The sequence below is a fragment of the Nannospalax galili genome, unplaced genomic scaffold (assembly GCF_000622305.1).
Source record: "Nannospalax galili isolate Female #2095 unplaced genomic scaffold, S.galili_v1.0 scaffold525, whole genome shotgun sequence".
Classification (NCBI taxonomy): Eukaryota; Metazoa; Chordata; class Mammalia; order Rodentia; family Spalacidae; genus Nannospalax; species Nannospalax galili.
In genome coordinates this window covers 1420343-1442801 of record NW_008353937.1, presented here as the reverse complement: position 1 = coordinate 1442801, position 22459 = coordinate 1420343, and the positions used below count along the sequence as shown (strand labels likewise).

The following is a 22459-nucleotide window of genomic DNA, read 5'->3' as shown; positions in this document are numbered from 1 at the left end:
ATTGCAGCTACTGGGCTAGATGACAAACCATGTCAGCTGTTGAGGAGCCCCCAGATGCCCTGGTACCTACCCCACCTCCCTTACACTGGGCCTGATCACATGGCAGGGGCCCAGTGGGGTTCTATGACTTAGTGCATGATAATGTTAAGGTTGAGGACATCCAACTGCCTGCCCTGGAAAGCCACCCTCACCCCCAGAGCTCTTGAGCAGCCTCACCCGACAAGAGGCAGCGGAGCCCCCAACCCCAGGTCTAGCCTCTCTGGGGTCTTCATGGACCCCATGTGGGTATGTGACAGGGTGCCTTGGCTGCTCATGTGCTCTAGGTAAACAGGGTATAGATTTCACACAGGCCTGTTCTGTCATCTACTGATAAAAATGGCCAACTTGGGTGAGCACCTTCCAGCTGTTCTTATGAACACAGCTCTGTGACACTCTCAGGCACTGCCAGCCCAGAACACTCACACCACAGAAGGCATCTAACCCTCCAAGAGCAGCCAAACATGAGGCCATGTTAACTGCTAAAAGGAAACCAACTCACTGGTAACAACACATTTTTTTACCAATATGCAGGGATCTATCAACCTGGTTTTACAGGTGGGCACTGTGGAAGACCGTCAGCTCCCCTCAGGGTACCACTTGGAACAGCCACTGGGTCCAAAGTCCTTCTTCGAAGGCCCAGGGAAAGGCCAAGGGTGGTACGTGCTAATAAAAATAAGGTTTAAATATCACACTTAGGGGAGAGGGTGAGCCTGAGGGAGCCCTGCTATCCTCCACAGCCTCATCTCTGGTTTCAACGGACACGGAAGAACAGTGAGTGTGTGCATTCCCTCGGGCTCCTCCGATCCTTCTCCACCTAACTGAGGCTAGTACTGGCTTCTTATATTTTAACTCACAATCTCATGCTTTTGTCTGAGAACAGACAAAAATAAGAAAACAGCCAAGTTAACAACAATGTGTTCACAATTCCCAGACTTGACAGTGGACCACACTTCCGAAGTCTAGAGGTTCCTGTCTGGCTCAGGCACCTGTCTCCCCTGAAACAAAGCCAGGGATGTCACAGCTCTTTGTCTGCGGATTTGAGGTCTCTGATGTATGGCTGTGCCTTTTCCGGGCACACAGACCCTGTAGAGTGAAAAGCCTTCTTTTACGTGTTCCCTATCTCCATTTGTGTGGCCCTTTCCATCAGGGCCCAACCAGGAAAGGAAAGAAGTCTGAAGGAAGTAGGGCGGAGCCGTGATTCCCCACCACAGGCTAGGCACCTAGTGTTCAGCCAGCACATTTCAGGAAAGAACCATCAGAGATCATAAAGCAGGTGCAATGCCCGTGGGGTCATCCTCCTATGGCAGGAAGCTGTCCCTTGTAGGAAGCTGGTTGCATGCCACCGCAGGGCTGCACAACACTAGCTAATCAAGCTCAAAGGCTTCCTCTGAGCAACTGGGTATAAAACGCCCAGGCTGAACACAAGCAGGAGCAGGCTGGGAGGACCCGCTGTCCTGCTCTCAGCACAGGCAGTTCTGCATCCGAGGGCTTCCAGCAGGCTGCTGGGAACATGGAGTGGACATGTCCAAAAGCAAGCTGTGGCTTCTTCCGGTCAGATACTCGAGGCAGCTTTTCCCCGGCACAGAAGACTGCTTTCCTTGGAGGCTGCTCCAGCGACCGTCAAGCACTTGTGACAATTTTGTTACAGTCTGCAGATGTACTCAGACAAATGCAACGACAATTGTTCCAACCAACAACTTCCTCTATTGTCCTGTTTCTAATTTGAGGGTGACTGATGCCAAAACATGTGATTTCCTACAAGTTGCTGTGCAGAAAAGTTGGCTGAAACCAGTGTCCTTAGAAAGCCCCCTGGACGACTCTGATCAGGACCCCAAGCTCAGCCCACAGTCCTGGAGTAGGTTTTCAAAGGCCTATGTATGTATGTGTGGTGTGTACGCACATGTGTATGTGTGTGTTCAAATTACTCTCCACTGTATGCACTGAGGCAGGTCTCTTTGCCTGACTAATCTGGTTGGACTAGCCAGTCAGCTTGCTTTGGTGATCCGGGTCTCTGCCTCCCAAGCGCTGGGCTACCACACTCACCTGGCATTCATGTTGGTACTGAGGATCTGAACTCCGTTAGGCAGAAAACAAGTACTTCACTGGCTGGGCCATTTCCCCAGCTACCCGGCTGAAAGTTTTTAGGGGCCATAAGGATCACAACACTCAACAGCAATGTCAAACTCAGTAAGCCACTCAGCCTGGGAACTACTCGAGGCTGCTCCCAGAGTGTGGGCTGCCTCGAAGCTTCAAAGGTTGGATGCCTGGGGCCTCAGCTCCTGCCCTGCCTGGTGTGAAGAGAGCATCTTACCAGTCACTGCTTGGGAAAAGATCAAAGTTCAAAGTACACTTTCCTTGGAATGGAGTACCTGCCTCTTCACATCAGCATAAAGCCAAAGGCCACTAACTGGAGCCTGAGGGGGAGCAGTGGAGTATAGGAACTAACAGGAAGGGGAAGGTGTTAGCTGTGAAGCACAGATGGCCCTGTGTGATGGGCACCCACACAGCTGCCCAGGCTGCACCAGCACCGCTCAGAGACAGCCAAACCAGCACACGGGGCCAATGGCAGCAGACGGCAACTCACTGACCCAGAGCATAAGAAAAGTCCAATCAGCCAGGCCTGCTGGCACACGCACAAAAGACTGCTGCCCAAAATATGAACAGAATTCTTCTTTTTTGAGACAGGGTCTCCCTATAGCCCCTGCTGGTCTGGGACTCCACTATGTAGATAAGGCTGGCCTTGAACTAACAGAGATCCTCCTGAGTGCTGGGATTGAAGGCGTGTGCCACCCAGCTATGAATAGAATTCTTACAGTCAGAAAATGACTTGATTAAAAAATAGGTCAAGGGCAAGGCCTGGTGGCTATTGCCTATAATCCCAACACTTGGGTGTCAGAGGCAGGAGGCTCAGTAAGTAGTTCAGGGTTAGTCTAGGCTACATAGCTAGTTCAAAGCTAGCCTGATACCCTAATAACCTGTCTTGAAAAAAGTTTTTAAAATTTGGTCAAAAGTCCTAAAAAGGCTGTGGTCATGCACAACTTTAATCCCAGCATTTGGGAGGCCGAGGCAGGCAGATCTCTGTGAGTTCTAGGCCAGTGTGGTCCACATAGTGAGTTCTAGACCAGTCAGGGCTACAGAGTGAGACCCTGTCTCAAAATAAAAACACAAAAACCAAACAAACAAAAAGTAAAACAGCAAACCTCAATGGCAGTTTACATGACAGTATGTATTTATTTTGACACAGGGTCTCACTATGCAGCCTGGCCAGTCCAGAACTCTGTACGTAGACAAGGCTAGCCTGGATCTCAGACTTCTGCTTGCTTCTGCCTCTCCAGTGCTGGGATTAAAGGTGTGTACCAGCACACAGGCCAGTAAGAACTTTTAATGTGGGGTAAATGAAGTATTCACGGTTCTGCTTTTTATGATGTGAAGACACTAGGTACTGTTTTCCTTTGTAGACGGGAGGCTGAGGCAGGAGGATCACTTGAGCCCACAACCTGAGGCAAGCCCAGCAGCACTGTCTATGGAAAACGGCAGCAGCAGGAAGGGGTGTGTGTGTGTGTGTGTGTGTGTGTGTGTGTGTGTGTGTGAAACACTCAAGTTTAGAGGGAGCTGGGTGTACTGGCTTATGCCTATAATCAGTTATGGAGAGGCTGGGGCAAGAGGGCTGCTGTGAGTTCTGGGCTAGCCTGGGCTATGTAGCAAGTGTTCGCTCAAAAAATAATACAGGGCAAGGCACTAGAATTTGAAATGAAATACTTTTTTGTGTTTTGCTCGAGGCCCCAGCTGGCCTCAGTCTGGCTCCTCTGGCCTCTCTCCCCCAAGAGTGGAGAACATGCATGTTTTCTTTGTTTTATTTTGTTTTATCGTAAGAGGATTTGGATTATTTGTAAATATTTTATTTACTTATTTTTTTAATGAGTGTTTTGCCTCTGTGTGTAAGTGCACCCATGTTGTGCAATGCTTGAGGAGGTCAGAAGAGGGCGTCAGACTCCCCTGGAACTGGAGTTATATGCAGTTGTTAACCTCCATGTGGGTGTGGGAATTGAACCCAGGTCCTCTGCAAGAGCAGCCAGTGCTCTTACCTGCTGAGCCGTCTCTCCAGCCCTGGATTGTTTACTTTTTAATTTTTTTTAGAGCTCTATCAGCACTGCTTTGGATGACTGCACGTATGTGCAGCTGTGTGGGAGTATTCTGGAACATCACAGCACTGGTTGCTTTCCTGACTGGTCTGTAGCCTTCGCTAATCATCAGGGATACTTGTGTAGAAGCGCTGTCAAACCAGCAAGGCCGCACTCATGACCGTCATTCTCAGGGCTGTTGGTAACCTGGGCAAACCCTCCCGATACCTACTTCATCCTTGTGCCACGGGTCCAACTTGTCACACTGACTTCAATAACTGGACCTTTGGTGATTACACTCAGAACTGTATATAAGGGGATGATGGATTCTCTTTCACACCAGGTACTGGCAGGCAAGGGTGGCTTTGAGCTCAGGATGGGCTTCTTTAAATTCAGGCCCACAACCTAATGAGCCTCTCACACAGGTGGTTTTCTTGTAAGACCATCACCAAGAAAGCAGACGTAGTAACTTTCTTCTAGGGCTTCTTTCTTTTCTTTCCTGTCTGAGTAACTGTCAAGGCTCCTGTTTCTCCTTGGGCACAGGGACTGACTTCCCAATTTCCTGCCTTCTCTCTCTGGTTTTTTTGCTTAACCATGTTTGCTCTGGACCATGTCGGGCCCTCAGGAGGTCCTCACCATCCTTGTTTGCTGCCCCTCACTTCGTGCTTCTTCTCCATTTGCCTTTTCTCAGCACGGCACTGGGAATGGTAGAGCTCAACCTGCAGACCAATTCCCGCCCCCCACCGCCTTCTTTTCCATTTACCTTTTCTCAGCACAGCACTGTGAATGGTAGAGCTCAACCTGCAGACCAATTCCCTCTCTCTCTCTGTGTCTTCTTTGACCATTTGCGGGCCTCGTGACTCTTTCTCTTGTGGTAATCCAAATGGCATCTATGGCATTTATGACACGACTCAATATAGCCATTTTGTGGCATGCTGACAGCCATAGAGCTGCCTCCGGGGTACAGAGAAGCTGTCAACGTTTGGGTCACACAAACCCACAAGCCAACTTCCCACAGCTGGGAACAGGAAAGCGGGTTATTTTTTGCAACAGCATCTCATGTAGCCTTCACTGGCCTCAAGCTTCTATGTAACTGAGGGTGACCTTGAACTCCTGATCCTCCTAACTCTACCTCCCAAGTCCTGGGATTAGAGGCCGTGCCACTATGGCCATCGAAAAAGGCCTTTGTAAACAGAATCCCCCTTCAATTTTCTACTAAAAAAGTTACCCAAATATTAAGGGGACTAAGCCAGCATCCAATACTTAGCAGGTAACAGAAGCCCGCTCGGGTGGAAAACACACTGAAAACAGGTCAATGCCCCAAAGAGGGCTCTCCACATCATCTGGCTTCTTCTGGGGTCTTTATTATTTTCCAGATCTGCACTGCCAGCTGAGCAGGAGGTGGTTTGTTTTTTAATTAACAGGCAATGAGAGGGTTTTCCTCCCTTCGTTCTAAACAGCCCTAGTACTGGTGGATTTGCTGGTCTAGGCCACTGGAGTCAGAATGAGGCTCTGGCTGCCATGGAAACTGCAGTAAGCTTCTACATGAGCAGTTCCTACATCCAGGCTGGCTGAGGAAAACTGTAGCAGCTTTGATCTAAAACCCACCCGGGGCCTCAGCCTCGAGTTCAGAGATAAACATTGCTCAGAACCTGAGCACTTCACCTGGAGAAGCAGATGCCAACGGACTCAGCCTCTATCATCCACCATGCCCAAGACAGACCAGCAAGAAGGGAGGGAACGACGTGGTATAAAAAATGAAATAAAACTTCTTCACATTACACACATATAGTCAAGAACAGACCTCAAAGACAGGGCCACAATTACGGAGAGCCACTGCAAAGACTGTCAAGACGTAATGGAATCTTTGACGGTGCCTGAATATAAAGGCTGACGGGAGGCTTCCAGATCTTGAATGTGTTCTAAGGCAGAAAGTTACAGGACATGTGCTCTGATAACACCCATGCTTTTAGGAGGGAAGGTACCTAGTATACACTAGTCCCTCTGCCCACAGGGCACATACCACGCCCCACGTCAGGGCCTGGGTGCTCTTTCTCCTGTACGCACACATTGTGGCTGAGCACCCACAGCACACAGCGGTAACAGCTTCTGCAGGGAGAGGCAACAGCAAAGGGGACTGTTTCCCTTCACAGTTTCTTGGACAGAGATTTTAGCAGCTCTTAGCAAGGTCAGCACAGCTTTCCTTTGCCTACTAAGGGCTTTCCCCTTTTCACCGGGTGGCAACACTGCAGTCCTCTGACTACTTTGACTGAGCCATGCAAGTGTCTAATGATTGGGTAGTACACATAGTGTACACACTGGATAGAGGGATTTGACCCTGAGGTGGGTGTAAGGCGAGAGCAGAGACTTCACCACACTACTCAAAATGGTGCACAATTTAAAGTTTATGAACTATTAATTTCTGGTATTTTCTTTCTAATATGTTCAGACCTTGGTTTGACGGCAGCTGGCTGCCCCTGGAAAGTGAAACTAGGGGAACAGGAAAGGGTTACCATTTGGCATTTGGAAAAATATTCAAATAAACCTCGTTCTCAAAGAATCCAAGTTTGGGTGGATGAGGAAAAGTTACATATGGTTTTTGCCTCTGACTAGATGTGTGCTGTTCCTATGGTTAAAGCAGGCCACCAGCAAACCAGCAGCAGCATGACTCCCAGCACACAGGGACCTCACATGGAGCCCCAGCCTCTCCAGATGGCTGTGCAGGTGACCTCTGAGGAGGCTTAGCATGCCAGAAGTCCTTCTAGGCCCTGGCAAACCCATTTCCACACAGATCCCTGCACCAGCTCACTGAGAAAGGAGGGAGGGCCTGACCAGTCACTTCCTCTTCCTCCTCCCCTGCTCCTCTCACGGAAGCAGCTGGAACCACAGGCAGGGCAGGAGAGAGCAGCTTCCCCTGAATACATTCACCTTCGAGTGAGTTCTGCCTCTATGGAGAAAAGCAGGGGCCCCATTTTCTGTGTTGGGGGAACTCTTTGGCATTCCCCCAGCTCTGTAGGAAGTTGCTCCTCGGGACCTGGCACTTTCCTGACACTGTGGGCATTGGCTTCTGTCCCTTGGACTAATAATGGCCACTCTGGAGTGTAAGTGACTGTTAAAATGGCAGGCTTGGCCGGGACACACCCACAGCATTACCGTGCAGAGCTGTATTAGGTGGACTCATCCAAAGAAACAAAGCCACTGGCTCTTACTCCAAGTCACTGCCAATATCCACAAGAAAGTGGTGAAGGGCCGGAGAGATGGCTCAACACTTAAGAGCAGGTGCTCCTCTTGCAGAGTTCAGTCCCCAGCACCCATGTCAAGTGGCTTACAATTGCTTGTAACTCTAGCGCCAGGGAGCCAATCCTTTTCTGGCTCCTGTGGGCACCTGCCCTCACATACACATATTCACACACAGATACACAGATATACATATAAATAAAAATAAGTATTTTTAAAAAATATTTATTTGTGTATGAATGTCTTTCCTGCATGTATATAAGAGCGCCCATGCTGTGCAATGCCCACAGAGGCTAGAAGAGGGCGTTGTATCCCCTGGAACTGGATGGTTGTTAACCTCCATGTGGAAGACAGGAACTGAATCTGGGTCCTCTGCAAAGCACCCGGTGCTCTTAACTATCTCTCCAGCCCCCCAAACAAGTATTTTTTTTTTAAAGAAATTAACTAAAAATTAACATTCACACACTTTGCATACAGTTATCTGCTGATAGAAAATACCCCATGTTAGATGTAGAAGCACGTCTTCTTGGTATTACGTATTGAATGTGGGGACACACAGCCACTGGCATTATTTTAGGCTGGAGATGTAGCTCAGTGGCAGGACAGGTGCCAGAATGCACCTTCCCATTCTTACTAGAGGGGGCCTATGGCCATGCCCAAGCACTGCCTTGAAGGATCAGGTTCTGGTCTGGGAGCTAGCAGAAGGGTGCTGGCTTGGGCAAGGCCAGGACACAAACACCTGCACCCAGTAATGTACAGGTGCTAGGGCAGGACAGCTCCGGAGCAGGCCAGGTGTCAACTGTGTCCTTCCACAGAGCAGCATGCCACCCTGGGAGACCAGCAGCCATTGCAAAGACAGAGTGCAGGCTCCTCCACAGCTGAGCTCCCTGCAGATTCCAATCAGATGAAGACTACAGCCAGCCCATGCTCGCATGCCTGTAATGTCAGCACTGGGGAGGCTGGGGCGAGACTGCCACAAGTCTGAGGCCAGTCTGGGCTACAAAGTGAGACCTTGTCTCCAAATACCAAGAAGATCAGAACACAGCCACAATCCTGAGCTTTAGATAAGGCCATTTCAAAGACAGCCAAGTGATGTTTGTCCTGTTCATGAAAATCTTGCTGCTCTGCCCTGGACATGACACTGAAGCATGAGCCTTGAACCCCAGAATGGCAGGGGAGCTGTGCAGCACTGAGCGCAGGATCCTCTTACTTGTAAGCCTACACTATATGCATTTCATGTGAACATGAGCACAGGGCACACCACAGTTCACTACAGTGGACACCAGTGCTAGAATGAGTACCTGGGAAGTGGCCTGCCTTCTGCCTCCTCCGAAAACAAATGGAAATTCACTGAGAAGTCTCTCTGGCAGATTCAGCACTTTGGCACCCAATCAGTCAATTCCACAAGGTCCTTGTCCCTTGACACATCCTGCAGCTCACTAGGTCATCCTGGGCAGTGGGTGCTATGCCAGACAACTGGGTAGAGTCCCAACACCTGGATGGCACGGGGTGGTCAGCAGAGAGGGCAGTCTCCACTGTTGGTGCTCCCTGCTTGCATGCCACATAATTCAGTTTACCAGAGTCCTATCCACGGGCTGAAGCCCAAGAGGACAGACGATGGCCAGCCACAGACGGCCTCATGCTATAGAAAGGCAGTGCAGTGTTAGTCACACCCCCAGGGTCAGGAAGGAGGGGAAGGAGAGGAACTATAGGCTCCCAAGAAAGTGGAATCAGCTGACCAAAGAGGAAGTCCTAGGGCTGCTTCCTTACCAAGGTCTTAATGGGTGCATTCCACACGCTACCCAGCAAGGGTAGGAGTGTCCATGGAGCTCAGCCCCCACCCCAGCATATGTCAATGCCAAGCGTGGTGGGGATTGATGGGGGAGGGGCACTGGAAAGGTGGGTGAAGGGCTCCAGCCTCTAGAGCAACCACCTTTACCTCTCTGTTCTCCCCAAGGCCAGTCTAGCCTGGCCTAAGATCCTTCACCTTGGCTCCCCAGTCTCTGGGTAAAAGGGTGTGGGACGCAACTGGGCCCCACTGTGGACCCCCTTACCCCAGCTCTCAGGTCACCTCACACTATTACTGGCACACCTCCTTGTTTAGAGGATAGACCCCAGATCTTGGCCCACCCCGGCCCAGACGCTGGGACCACCCTTCCTTCTTGAGATGAACTGCATCTCGAAGGCCACCCCAGCGCCCAGACACTGGGACCACCCCCTCACTGACACACCCCCCTGCTCTAAGCACCTGGAGAAAGCAGGAGCTACGAAGGAGAGCCCTGTGGCTGCCAAGCCCCTGATGCGACCCCACTGCACTAGGAGGCGTGTCCTGGTCTCCCACCCACCTGGCTGGAAAGTCAAAAGCACTGCCAGGTGCAGGGTGAGCTCTGGAGGGCAGGCTGCAAAGGTCTGTCCCCAGAGCTTCACTTGTTCTAAGGAGCAGACTCACGACCAGTGTCCATCCTTTCAGAGCTGCAATCACCTGCACAGCACCAACCACCCCACCTCCCTGCTGGGCAGGAAGAGCATCTGCTTTCCCCCATGTTCCCTATGGAAGGAGATGTCATCCCCTCCGTTCCAAAGTACAGCTCAAGAAAAGTTGAGGTTCCCGATACAAAGGTCTGCATTCCCTAAAAACCTGCCAATCATAAAAGAGCAGGCCTGGCGGTATCGCAAAAGCGCCCAGTATACTAGGTCCAAGTCCGGGGCTGGGCCCAAGCACACACGTGATGCTTGCCAGGAGCATATAAAACCCACATGAAAGAGTAGCCTTTACACAAAGGGCCCAAACAACTCTATCTGTTAACAAAAGTTACAAGTTCAAACACAATCTAGCTATTGTAAACACTGCCTCAGTTTATCAATGCAACAACAACTCCCTTTCAAAGGTTAATGAAGTTCTCTGTAAGTGCCCCCCACGCCAGCATTTCTAAGATACTTCGCAGGATAAATATTAGCTCGGGACCTGCCTACATGAGAAGCTGCCGAGGAAGCTTCTTAAAAGAGAACGAAGCGGCTGGCTGCACGGCAGCAGGCGCCTGGGCTGGGCTCCACTCCTGACCTCTGCTCCTGACCGCGACGCGATGCTCTAGGTCCTGACTCTAACTGTTAATCCTCAACACCCTGTGCGTGGAGGGTCCTGGGGGGTCACCCTCTCTGAGGATGCACCGCAGCTATCTCCTGGGGTGAGCTCAGAACCAGATGCTCAACAAATGAACCAAATGAAGAATGGAAGATAGAGGCAATTAAAGGGGGGATTTAAGGTGCTTTGGGAGATGGAAGGGAACAAAGCAGTCTCAAGGCTTGAGTCTGACTTCAGCTTAATTTCCTGAAAGATGTTTAAGTAAGTGATCTGGTGACCAGAGGCCCTGGCAGCTGGGGACTGCCAGTCCCGCCCTGTAGACAGCTCTGGGGCTCCAGATTCTAGGCAGCCAGGTTGCTGGGAGATGCCACCACAGCATGTTCTTGCTGCCGATTCACAGGCTGACTCCAAATCTCCCTACCTCCATGTCACCTGTGGGGTCTCCAGGAGCCTAATACACAGCTAGCGACTCAGCACTGGTGGCTGGCTCAGCATGTGCTGAGACAAGGCAGCTCCTGGGGATCCAAGTTGCCCCTGAATCAGGGTGACACATACACACAGGGTACAGGGCCCCAAACACATCCCAGAGGAGCTATGGCTTAGGCAGATGCAGGCCTCAGTCCATAGCTGTTAAGAGGGAACCAGTTCAGGCTGTGGGAGGAAATGACAACTTCTACAACCACCAGCACAGTACCAGTCATGGGCTCTTGGCAGGCAGTGCATGCGCTGTGACAGTCCAGTCCTAACACTCTTGACTTAAGTCACTGTGGATGGCCGACGACCTAGCCCTAGGAAATCTCGGCTGAGGTAAATCCTTCCCACCACCACAGTGCGTGCCGCTATAGACAGAGCCCTGAGAGGGACGACCAGAAGGACACAATGCCAGCCAAAAATACTCCAGTTGCTGCAAGGGCTCTAATACCATACCCGTGGCCCTAAAGAGTCAAAGAACCGTCTAGTAACGTTAATCTACCCTCTCTCTGTAAGTGTGCTCTTGCTACACAGCTGCAGGCTGGCCTCACGTAGTGATCCTCCTTTCTCTGCCTCAATGCTAGGATTACAGGCCTGAGCTACCACACCTGCCATTACCACTGGTTTCACAAGGACATTTACCCAGAGTTATTATTTAAAAGGGTAAGTTTCTGATTTGGAAATAAAAACTTAGGTAAATGTTTCTGATCAGAAGCTACGTGTGAGAAAGCCCACTTCCGCCGGGAGTGTGTGGCCCTTTTTGAGCCCTGCTGCTGTTCACAGCCCACCACCCATGGCCTCTCTCCAGATTCCTCCCAGTGGCCAGCAGTGGGGCAGCAATCGACCAGCAAGAGCCAGGGACAGGAGAGCAGACAGCCCAGGAGGGCCTGCTGCTGTAGGGTCTCTACTTCTCCAGAGAGCCCAGGGGGCGCAGAGCTTCAGGAATGGCTGGCAGCGTGGCAACACAGGAGAAATGGCAAAAAAGGGACAGGTCTTGGGGCTGGAGAGATGACTCGGTGGTTAAGAACACTGGTTGTTCTTGCAGAAGACCGGGGTTCGAATCCCAGCACCCACATGGCAGCTAACAACTGTCCGTAACTCCAGTTCCAGGGGATCCCACAGCTTCTTCTGACCTCCATGGGCATTGCACGACATGGGTGCACTTACCTACATGTAGGCAATACACACACACACATAAAATAAAAATAATAAATAAATAAAAATAATAAGGGACAGGCCATGCCAGGCTTCCACGCGACTCTAGAGCAGATGGTACAAGTTCGGAGTGTGTTCCTGAGCAGATAGATGCTCAACAGGTCAGCGGCAGCATGCAAACCCACTCCAACATGGGTGGGCAACGGCATGTATACTAGCTTTAAAGGCACACGCAGCACCGTGCTGCCCTCTGACCACAGCATTCTCCAAAGCTAAGTGTAGTCAGGCCAGCAGAACTAAGAGTCCGCTCTGTGGCATGGGGCCCAGGCAGGCCGCTTGAAAGCAGGAAAGTTCTTGGGGCAAGGATGGCCCTGGCTTCCTGGGCGGCTCCTGGCCTCCTCCAGGCACACTCCTGGCCCTCTCAGCATGGAAAGTTGGCTGCAGCTGGCTAGGCTGCTTGGTGTCTGTACAAACGCTCCTCCCAGGAGACTGCTGGAAGCGGACACCAGATACTTCGTTCTTTTCCTTATTTGCCTCTTTGAAAAATAAATTCTTCCCACTCTGCAATGGAGTAGGGGTCAAAACCTTCCAGTCAACAGGGACCCAGAGGGAGCAGGCATCAGATCCAAGATATTTCCAGTTTGGCAAGGGGCCCAAGGTAACTCTAGTCTGTTTACTTGGTGTGAGCAGAACTTGCCTGGGGATAAAAGCCTAATCTGTAACCAGCTGGCTCACCACGTCTGAGCCCGGATCCTAGAGCCTGAGCCTCAACCCCCCTCCATCCCAAGTGTTCTCTGTCCCCACAGGGACCTGCAAAGAGATAAGCACTGTGATGCCTACCACCTAGGCATGTCCAACCCAGGTGACTGTGGGCTGCACAGCTTGCATGTCCCCAGGGCCTGGCCAAAGCCACCCAGCTAGGCCCATCTACTAAGAACCATGGCTAGCAAAGGCTGATGCAGAATGGCTTCAGGGACTAACAGCAGAGCTCAGGGCCCACCTGCCCCAAAGGGGATAGGCACCTCAGGAAGGGCCTCCTGGACTTTCCCTTCCAAGGATACCTCAATTTCCTCTGATGAGACAGTGCTCCCTCCTCTGCTACACAGCCACCATGGCAACCTCTCTGTAACAGCAGCCTGAGAACCATCCGTGGAACAAGGAAGGGTGCTCCACCCCAGGGGCCATATGTGGATCGGGTACTCGCAGAAGTGATGGGTCCGGGTGCCTGCCAAGGCCAGAGCATGTCCTGCATGTCCACAAGGGTCTGTTGGGCTCTGGTGGGTACACACCCACCAGAGCAGCCTATCCCAAGTAGATGTGTAAAACCTATGATCTGTATCCCAGAGACACAGCCCGCTGCCTGCCCTGCCCGCTGCCTCCCCTGCCCGCTGCCTCCACTGCACACTGCCTCCCCTGCACACTGCCTCCCCTGCACACTGCCTCCCCTGCACACTGCCTGCCCTGCCCACTGCCTCCCCTGCACACCTGCCTCCACTGCACACTGCCTCCCCTGCCCGCTGCCTCCACTGCACACTGCCTCCCCTGCACACTGCCTCCACTGCATACTGCCTCCCCTGCACACTGCCTCCACTGCACATTGCCTCCCCTGCACACTGCCTCCCCTGCATACTGCCTCCCCTGCCCACTGCCTCCACTGCACACTGCCTCCCCTGCACACTGCCTCCACTGCACGCTGCCTCCCCTGCACGCTGCCTCCACTGCACGCTGCCTCCCCTGCCCGCTGCCTCCCCTGCACGCTGCCTCCCCTGCCCACTGCCTCCCCTGCACACTGCCTCCCCTGCACACTGCCTCCCCTGCACACTGCCTCCCCTGCACACTACTTCCCCAGGGTGTGCCTGCTCAGTAAGCAGTGCCAGGAGGCCGGGGTGAGGCAGGGTGAGGTGAGGGAGAGACCCAGGGCATTCAGAGGCTTTTCTCTGGCTGACCACACAGCTGGTTTGGGTGGGCTGCTACTGACTGGGGACTCCCAATTGGGTCCAGCCTGGGAATGTGGTGGTGGCTAGCATCCAGAGTAACAAAGACATGAGGGGCGATGGCCCAGTTCTAGTCTGAGGGTCCACTGTCATCCCACAGTGCCAGGTCCCCACATCTCTGCTGCCACCAGCAGGAGAGGTTGAGCTCACAATTCCTCTTCTTCCCTCACATCCTGCTGGAACTGGGCAGAGAACAGTGAATGGTGGGGTTTGTCCAATGCTCTGAAAAGGCTACACCCGCAGCATCAAGGCCAGCCTCCTGCACAGGCACCTCTAATGGGGCTCCAAACTTGTCCTTAGACACAGTCTGAGAGGTGGCCTCACATGCAGTCACTAAAAGCTGGTCAAGGCAGGAGAGGTCAGCACACAAGCCTGTAGACACATTCATATTGGACTTTTAAAAACACCTTGGTGGGGGAGGGAGGTACATATCCATAGTCCCAGTACTCGGAGGCTGAGGCAAGAGAATCACCACAGGTTCTAGGACTGCCTGGGCTACATAATGAGCTCTAGGACAACCTAGGCTACAAAGTGAGACCATGTCTCAAAAAAACCAACACACACGGCTAGAGAGATGCCTCAGCACTGGAGAACACTTGCTGCCCTTACAGAAGACCCCAGTTCAGTTCCCAGCACCCACCACAGGTAGTGTAACTCCTTCTGACACCATCTTCTGGCCTCTACAGGCAGTGCTTACTTGTGTACACATATACACATACACATGATTTATAAAAATCTTTAAAAAAAGACACCACCACACACACACACACACACACACACACACACACACACACATTTTAAAAACATATCCTCTATTGAAACCACTCTCTTTTTTGAGACAGTCTTCTTAAGCAGCCTAGGCTGGCTCAGCGCTCAGGATCCTCCTTTTTTGGTTTCCCGAGTGCTGAGGATGACAGGTGTGTGCTACCCTGCCTGACTTACTCAAACTACTTTCAGTCCATTCCAGAAAATCCAAGTACTAAAAGAACAACCCGCACATTTAGAAGTGAGTATTCCCAGAAGCACCCATCAACAGTCACAGTCAGGACCTGCAGGGCCTCCGGCTTCCTGCAGAAGGGCCTCAGGCGCCCTCCCACCCACAGCAGGAGAACTCTGGTTTGCAGAGCTCCGAGGAAAGGGGAGGGACACAGGCAGCAGCTGTGGCTCACAGCCTCCCCCGCAGCCTGATATCCTTTCTCATCCCCCAGGAAAGCAAGCAGCTGCTCTTTGCAAACCCACCTGCCCTCACATGGAAGCCAACCAAATAAATGAACAACTCAGAGTCAACTCGAAGGGGGTTCCCCAACTCTTCTCAAGGCCTCATGGTTTGCCCCAGTCAGAGCACTGACTACTGAGAAACACAGCAATGACTTGGAGCACAACAGGAGCCCCAACGGGACAGGGAGCCTCCAGCAGGACAGGGAGCCAGCAGAGCAGGAGCCACCAGGAGGCGTGGCCATAGGAAGGCCACACTCAGCAGCTGGAACACAGCACACCTCACAAACCTTGTGTGTGTGGGGGGTGGATCCTGATTCCAGCATTGTGATTCAGATGCCCTGATGGCTGACAGGTAAGCTCACCTAGGCCTAGAAAGGCCTATTCCTTCCGCACCCCCCCCCCACCAAGGTCAGCTGAGTCTCAGGCACTAGCCCTTCACAGGAGTCCTGCAGGGAGTCCCCAGAACTGGACTTCTGACCCAGTTAGCTAAGGAGCCAGTTAAGGAGAGTCAACTATAACAAATATGAAAATTATTGTCTGTAAAGAGGATATTCTTTCAGGTGTCTCATAAATCTAAAAGTAGGAGGAGAAAGGGAGAAGGGGGACGAGGAAGAGGAGGCGGAGCCACTGCTACAGTCGGTGCCCTGGTTAGTGCCTGTAATTCCAGCACTTGAGGCTGAAGCAGGGAGACCAAATTGGAGGCCAGCCTGAGCTACTACATAGTGAATTCCAGGTTATCCTGAGCTACACAGCAAGACCCTGTCTCAAAAAAAAGGAGGGGGAGAGGGAAGCAGGTGAGATGGTCCAGTAATAAAGGTGCCTGCTGCCAAGCCTCAGAACCTGAGTCCAATCCCAGGACCTACAGGGTGAATGGAGAGAATCAACTCCCACCAGTCGTCTCTAGCCTCCACATGTGTCCCATGGCACACATGCATTCATATATAGGCACAGGTGCACAAATACACACACACACATACACACACACAATAAAACTTTTTTTTTTAAAGGCCATAAAGATTAATGTAAGCTGGGCTTGGTAGGGCATACCAGTGATCCCAGCACTGAGGGCAAGGCAGGAGGCTCAGGAGCCGAAGGCCAGCCTTGTGGAGCACTTTACCACTCAGCTACCAAGGCTGGTGCAGGTAGGGCAGACTTCCTAGTGGCCCAGAGGCCCTTGGGTCAGGCACAACTATGGCCTCTCTAGCCTCTGAGGGTACACACACACACACACACACACACACACAGGGAAGGTCATACTCACCACCAGAGGGACTGGTTAATGGTCACTATGTTCTTGTCCCCTCTCACCCTCACATAGGTCTCCCTTCAAGCCTTTGCTATTTCAACCCCCCTTCCAATACCTCTTCCACCTTCCCCTCCCAGGCAAGCTGGTCCCTCCAGTGTGGGCCAGTCGTCAGCTCCTTGGAACCAGGAGCCAGCTGCACACAGGAGGCAGTACCCTGACGGGCCACCCACCGACAGTGTTCATACAGTGCCTCCCAGTCATCCATCTAGCCCTGCTCCAGCCTTGAGAGGCCTGGCCTGTGCTTCCCCCTATGAGGAGGTTTGGGGTCCCCCACAGGTCAGAAGAGAAACCCTAGTTCGTCTTTGGACTAGTCCAGTCCATCCTGCAGAGGCAGCGAAGTGGACTATTCATCAACACCCCCACAGAATTCCCCAGGGCTCGTGCCTGTCCTCGCAGGAACCACAGCCTGTGTGTTTGGGTTCGTCTTCGTAGCGCCGTAAGACATTGCCTCCTTGACTGTTTCATGTGTGTGTGCGGCAATCACAGCTAAAACTCGAAAGGCACTTCCTACAAGCCAATTTCCATTCTAGAAACTCCATCTACGCTAACTCACTAATCCTCCAGCTCCAGTGTAGGGAGCCCTGGTATTAGCCCTATTTTGCAGAAAACCTGAAGCAGGAAAGAAGCCTGATGTCAGCACCCCTTCTCCACCCTGATCTCTGTACTGTCTGCAGCATCTCCTGCAGCCTGGTGTCACGCCCCCATCTCTGTACTGTCTGCGGCATCTCCTGCAGCCTGGTGTCACCCCCACCATCTCTGTACTGTCTGCAGCATCTCCTGCAGCCTGGTGTCACCCCCACCATCTCTGTACTGTCTGCAGCATCTCCTGCAGCCTGGTGTCACCCCCCCATCTCTGTACTGTCTGCAGCATCTCCTGCAGCCTGGTGTCACCCCCACCATCTCTGTACTGTCTGCAGCATCTCCTGCAGCCTGGTGTCACCCCCACCATCTCTGTACTGTCTGCAGCATCTCCTGCAGCCTGGTGTCACCCCCACCATCTCTGTACTGTCTGCAGCATCTCCTGCAGCCTGGTGTCACCCCCACCATCTCTGTACTGTCTGCAGCATCTCCTGCAGCCTGGTGTCACCCCCACCATCTCTGTACTGTCTGCAGCATCTCCTGCAGCCTGGTGTCACCCCCACCATCTCTGTACTGTCTGCAGCATCTCCTGCAGCCTGGTGTCACCCCCACCATCTCTGTACTGTCTGCAGCATCTCCTGCAGCCTGGTGTCACCCCCACCATCTCTGTACTGTCTGCAGCATCTCCTGCAGCCTGGTGTCACCCCCACCATCTCTGTACTGTCTGCAGCATCTCCTGCAGCCTGGTGTCACCCCCCCCCTCTCTGTACTGTCTGCGGCATCTCCTGCAGCCTGGTGTCACCCCCCCTCATCTCTGTACTGTCTGCGGCATCTCCTGCAGCCTGGTATCACCCCCACCTACCCCCTGCAGCTCTGTACTGTCTGCATCATTTCCAAAGACCCTGACCCTCTCTAGAGAGAAAGGCAAGGCAGGGTGAGGTGTTTGTGGTAGATGGAGCCTGGCATGCATTGCAACCCCACAGAAGGCCTAGGCATGAAAACCTTCAGGTATGGACAGTGAAGCCGGACCAGCTGCATTCTCCGGGAGCAAGCCCAGAGGGGCTCTCCCCTCCTGTCTTGTTCTCTGGACAAGTGAGTCTGGAGAAGTAAGAAGGGAGGGTGCTGTGAGAAGGAAAGGCAGGCGGCTAAGGAGCCAGGTCTTTTTCATGTCTACAAATGCTAGGAAGCTTGGCCAGCAACTAATCACTGCACACTCAGGAGGCAAATGATCCCACAGCGTGGGAGGATACCCAACCACACCAAGCACAAAGGAGCTACACGGAGATGGGCACCTGACTCAGAGAAGGTAACCTATACACTCTACTCTTTCCCTACACAGTGACTCAGGGCAAACTAAGGAACTATCAAAGGACTTCCAACAGGTGAGAGCTGATATACTGCCAACCAGAGAAAGCTCTTTTGGCTGCAAACATAACCTCCAAGTGACAGAAAAAAATGCTGATAAACCTGCCCACAGGCAACAACCCTAATAACAGGAGGAAGACAAGTCCAAGACAAACTGGGGTTTCCCTGCCTCTATGAGATGGACTGGTACAAGTGACAGAGGTCCTCTTAAGATGTTCACCATTAGGTGAGGCACGGAGCTATGAGGGAGGCCTTCTCCTCCCCACCCACCAGGCAGGTGGCCCAGCAGGTTCCCTACACAGTAGTTCACTTGCCAGCAGCTGTGCGCTGCCTGTTATAAGCATATGGGAAGGTTCTGCCCCCAGATGCCCACCCAGCCTACCTACTCTAGTACCATGGCCAGGCAGAGAAAGACCCAGGAAGAGGAACATAGGGCAAGAGCCCACTGGGGGAATTCTTATCCATGTGAGGGAGCTGGACCCAGGGTTCCCAGGATGCTGAGGAGGAATGTGGCCTCAGGGAGACCTGCCTGGGGACCTACATGTGCCAGTCCTTGACCATTCAGGGAAAGGGTTAAGAAGGACCCATCATCCCAGGAGGGAAGACAGAGGTGTGGTCTAGAAGCAGTGAGCAGGGACGAACCGAGCAAACTACCCGGCAAACTGTGGCTAAAGCCTGCTTAGGACACAGATGACTCCAAGAATGTGGCTCCAGGGAGCCCTGGGCAGAGGCCAGAGCAGAGTTCACAGGGCAAGACAAAGCAGAAAGAGAGGTAGAGCAAGCCCCCCACTTTTCAAAGGCTGCTGTGTAGAACAGAGTAGAATGCTGCTGGCAGGATCAACGCATGGAGCTTTTATTCTTTCTCATGGAAAAAAAAGGACATTCAGGCATAATAATACACCTGTAATTCCAGCACTCAGGAGACAGGATTGTATGTTTAAAACCAGCCTAAGCTACATAGCAATACCCTGTTTCAAAAACAAAAAGAACCCCTGGACTGACTAAAACCCTTAAGCCACAGATAAGAGGCGACCCTGCCGAACATGGTTCATTGTGGAAACAAGGCCACAGACCCCAGCACAATGCTGCAGGCGGTCGGGTACAGCACAGGCGGCAGAGGTGACATATAAACTATGTGACTAGAGGTCTTCCGGGCCCACCTGCCTGGAAGCCAGATGCTACATCACAGAAGTCACACAGGACAGGAGCAGGCTTTCTGCCACAAGAACGAGATGGCCAGGTGCCAAAGACTCTGGAATTCCCTGTGGCTATGGCCTCTGCAGTGGGGGCCTCACGGGAAGCCAGTGGGTAATGCTGGAGAATGCTGCTCCTGCCCAGCCCCTGTGGTCAGCAGTCAGCCAAGTACCATTTCTGACTTGTAGGCCAGAACTCAGGGGCTTCTGATAAAACAGGCTCGGAGCCCAGATTGGTCCTCTACAACGTCCACCAGCTTTCTGAAACAAAGATGAGCTACAGCAGGACTGGGACACTGGCAACCACACATCCCCAAGGAACTTTAAAGAAAAACAATGTGTATTATGGTAATATATCACTTAAAACAATACACTACAAATATGCAATTCTGATGTGTGTACTATAGCATATAGTACAATATAAACAGAACAAAATACTAATGTGATATGTAACCTAGACTGTCCACAGTAAGATAATATATATATATAAGGGAATACATCCATACATATAGATACATGCATCCACACAGACACTCAACTTTCTATAAACTTGAGTTCCTCACAGTAGTGATTTCATGTGGGCTAAGAAGAGATTTTTCTTGCCATTATTTTCTAACAACACCATATCACAACTATTTACACAACACTTAGGCTATTCCAAGGTTAGGCTGTCTAGAGAGGACGAGAAACAGCCAGGAGGACTGCACGGGTTAAATCCAAACACTACACCTGAGTATCACTTGACCTAAGGCGCCTGAGTGTTTCTGGATTTAGGGATCAACAGGGGCCCTTGAAGACTGGGTGCACTTTCTAGGTCTCTGAAGGCTCACACACAGAAGGGTCTGACCCAGGGCTCCTCTCCAGGACCCTGTGGTACTGGCAGGAAGGTCCCAGACTGGGTGCAGATCCAGATGGCTCTCCCCTCAGTGCTGCTCAGAGTTGAGAACCCCATTCTCCACTCCTCCTAGGCCAAGCCTTATCTCTGCCACATTTTTCAACGTGACATTGCTTAGTTGTTTTGGACAACCTTGACTTTCCATGGTGTTCACCGCTAATTTTAATTCCCTTACATTTCCCCCACAAAGAGGCTGTCATGACAATATCCAACAGTCCCTGTGCATGGAGTTCAATCTCACAGGTTGGTAGATGGATGAGTACTTGGCATGGACGCAGGGTTCCATGGCCATAGTCACTATTCACCCTGGTCACAGCACAAGCTGTGAGGACAGTCCCCTTGGGCTTGACCTCCAGTGGGGAGAGGGGAGAGAGGCTGCCCCGCACACAAGCAACCACTTGCTTCATAGTGCTCCTGTAGCATGCTCTGACAACCCAACCCTGCGCCCCCATCTGCAGGGCCCAGAGATTGCTAGCAGCTTACCCCACCCACAGACCGGGCAAGGGAGGGCCTCCCTAGGTGGGCATTAGGACAGAACTACCCACTAAAACATACACAAAATTGTGTCGATTTATGTTGTGAGAAAGGGACACAAAACTCTCACAAGATTTCCAAAGGCACACGGAAGGGTGGTCATGCGGCCATGCAACCGCCTGAAGGACTTTCTGCTGTGATGTGGTTGTGGGTTATGACCTCATCTTTTTGTGCCTGCGTCTCATGTTCTTTTGCTGTTTCCTTTAGTATTTAACTGAACAATTTAGATTGGGGGATGGAGAGACAAAAGAGGGGCTGGGGACAGCGCAAAGGCAGAGCTCTGGCCTAGTATGCATGAGGCCGTGGGCTCAATCCCCAACACTGGGAAAAAAACCCCAAAACATATGGTAGTGAAGCCAGGTGCAGTGCCACACATGTGGTCCCAGCTACTGCAGAGGCTGAGGCAAGAGATCACTTAGCCCCAGAAATTCAAGGACAGCCAGGGCAACACAGAGGTCCCTCCCCTACACTCCTCCTCCAAAGAAAATAAAATCTAAGTTTAGGGAAACTGTAAGAAGCAGGCCAAGTCACCAGAGCTGAGATCCCTCCAGAGCTCAGCAAGCACACATGGTAGTGCGTAAGAACACGGGTCCAGCCGTTTTCCAGAGCCAATCCCAGAGGGGTGGGCAGAAGTGTGAACGATGTCCAGTGAAACAACTGCTGCCGTCACAGCAAACCACGTGAGCAAGGCCCAGGGTGCTGGTGGCGGGAACTAGGCTGGGTTTCCTGGCGTTGGGCCTTCTGTGGGGGCATTAGCTCCACATTTTGAGATAAAACCCAGGACTGACTCTCTGGATGAAAGACTGAGCCAGCAACAGACTCAGCAAAATGCTGGTTTCACATTTCATAACCAACACATGACCGTACCCAGATAAACCTTTCATCTAATCTCCTTCAGCTCCAGCAAGCGCTCAGTGCACCTCCTTCCCTCAGATTCCAGAAAGTCGCCTGCTCTCTGCTTTGCTCGGCACTCAGAGCCCCTGCACCTGCCCACTAGGTACAGCAGGCCACCCCAGGATGCAATTCTGCAATTCACAGAAACCTGAGCCATGGCCCTCAGGGGTGCTTCAAAGCCAGACAGTGCTCAGGAGTGCCTGGGATGGGCTCTCACAGCATGCTGAGGGCAGGTCACGGTTGCAGCCAGATACACTACATCCCTGGACTCAGCTTTCTCAGCTACACTGGCCAAGGCAGGTCTGTCCTCGTACTCCTCTAAGAGCCCAAGTACCCAGGAACTCACAGCTGGCAGCTCTCACTACACAGGGCTCAT

At 52.1% G+C, this 22459-nt stretch overlaps 1 protein-coding gene and 1 pseudogene across 1 annotated transcript in view; both read right to left on the bottom strand.

Annotated features, from left to right (window-relative positions):
- Slc45a4 (solute carrier family 45 member 4) overlaps positions 1 to 22459 on the bottom strand; it is a 69996-nt gene that overhangs the window by 33650 nt on the left and 13887 nt on the right. The gene's annotated exons all lie outside the window — the stretch shown is intronic.
- On the bottom strand, positions 4290 to 5005 carry LOC115067364 (annotated as a pseudogene).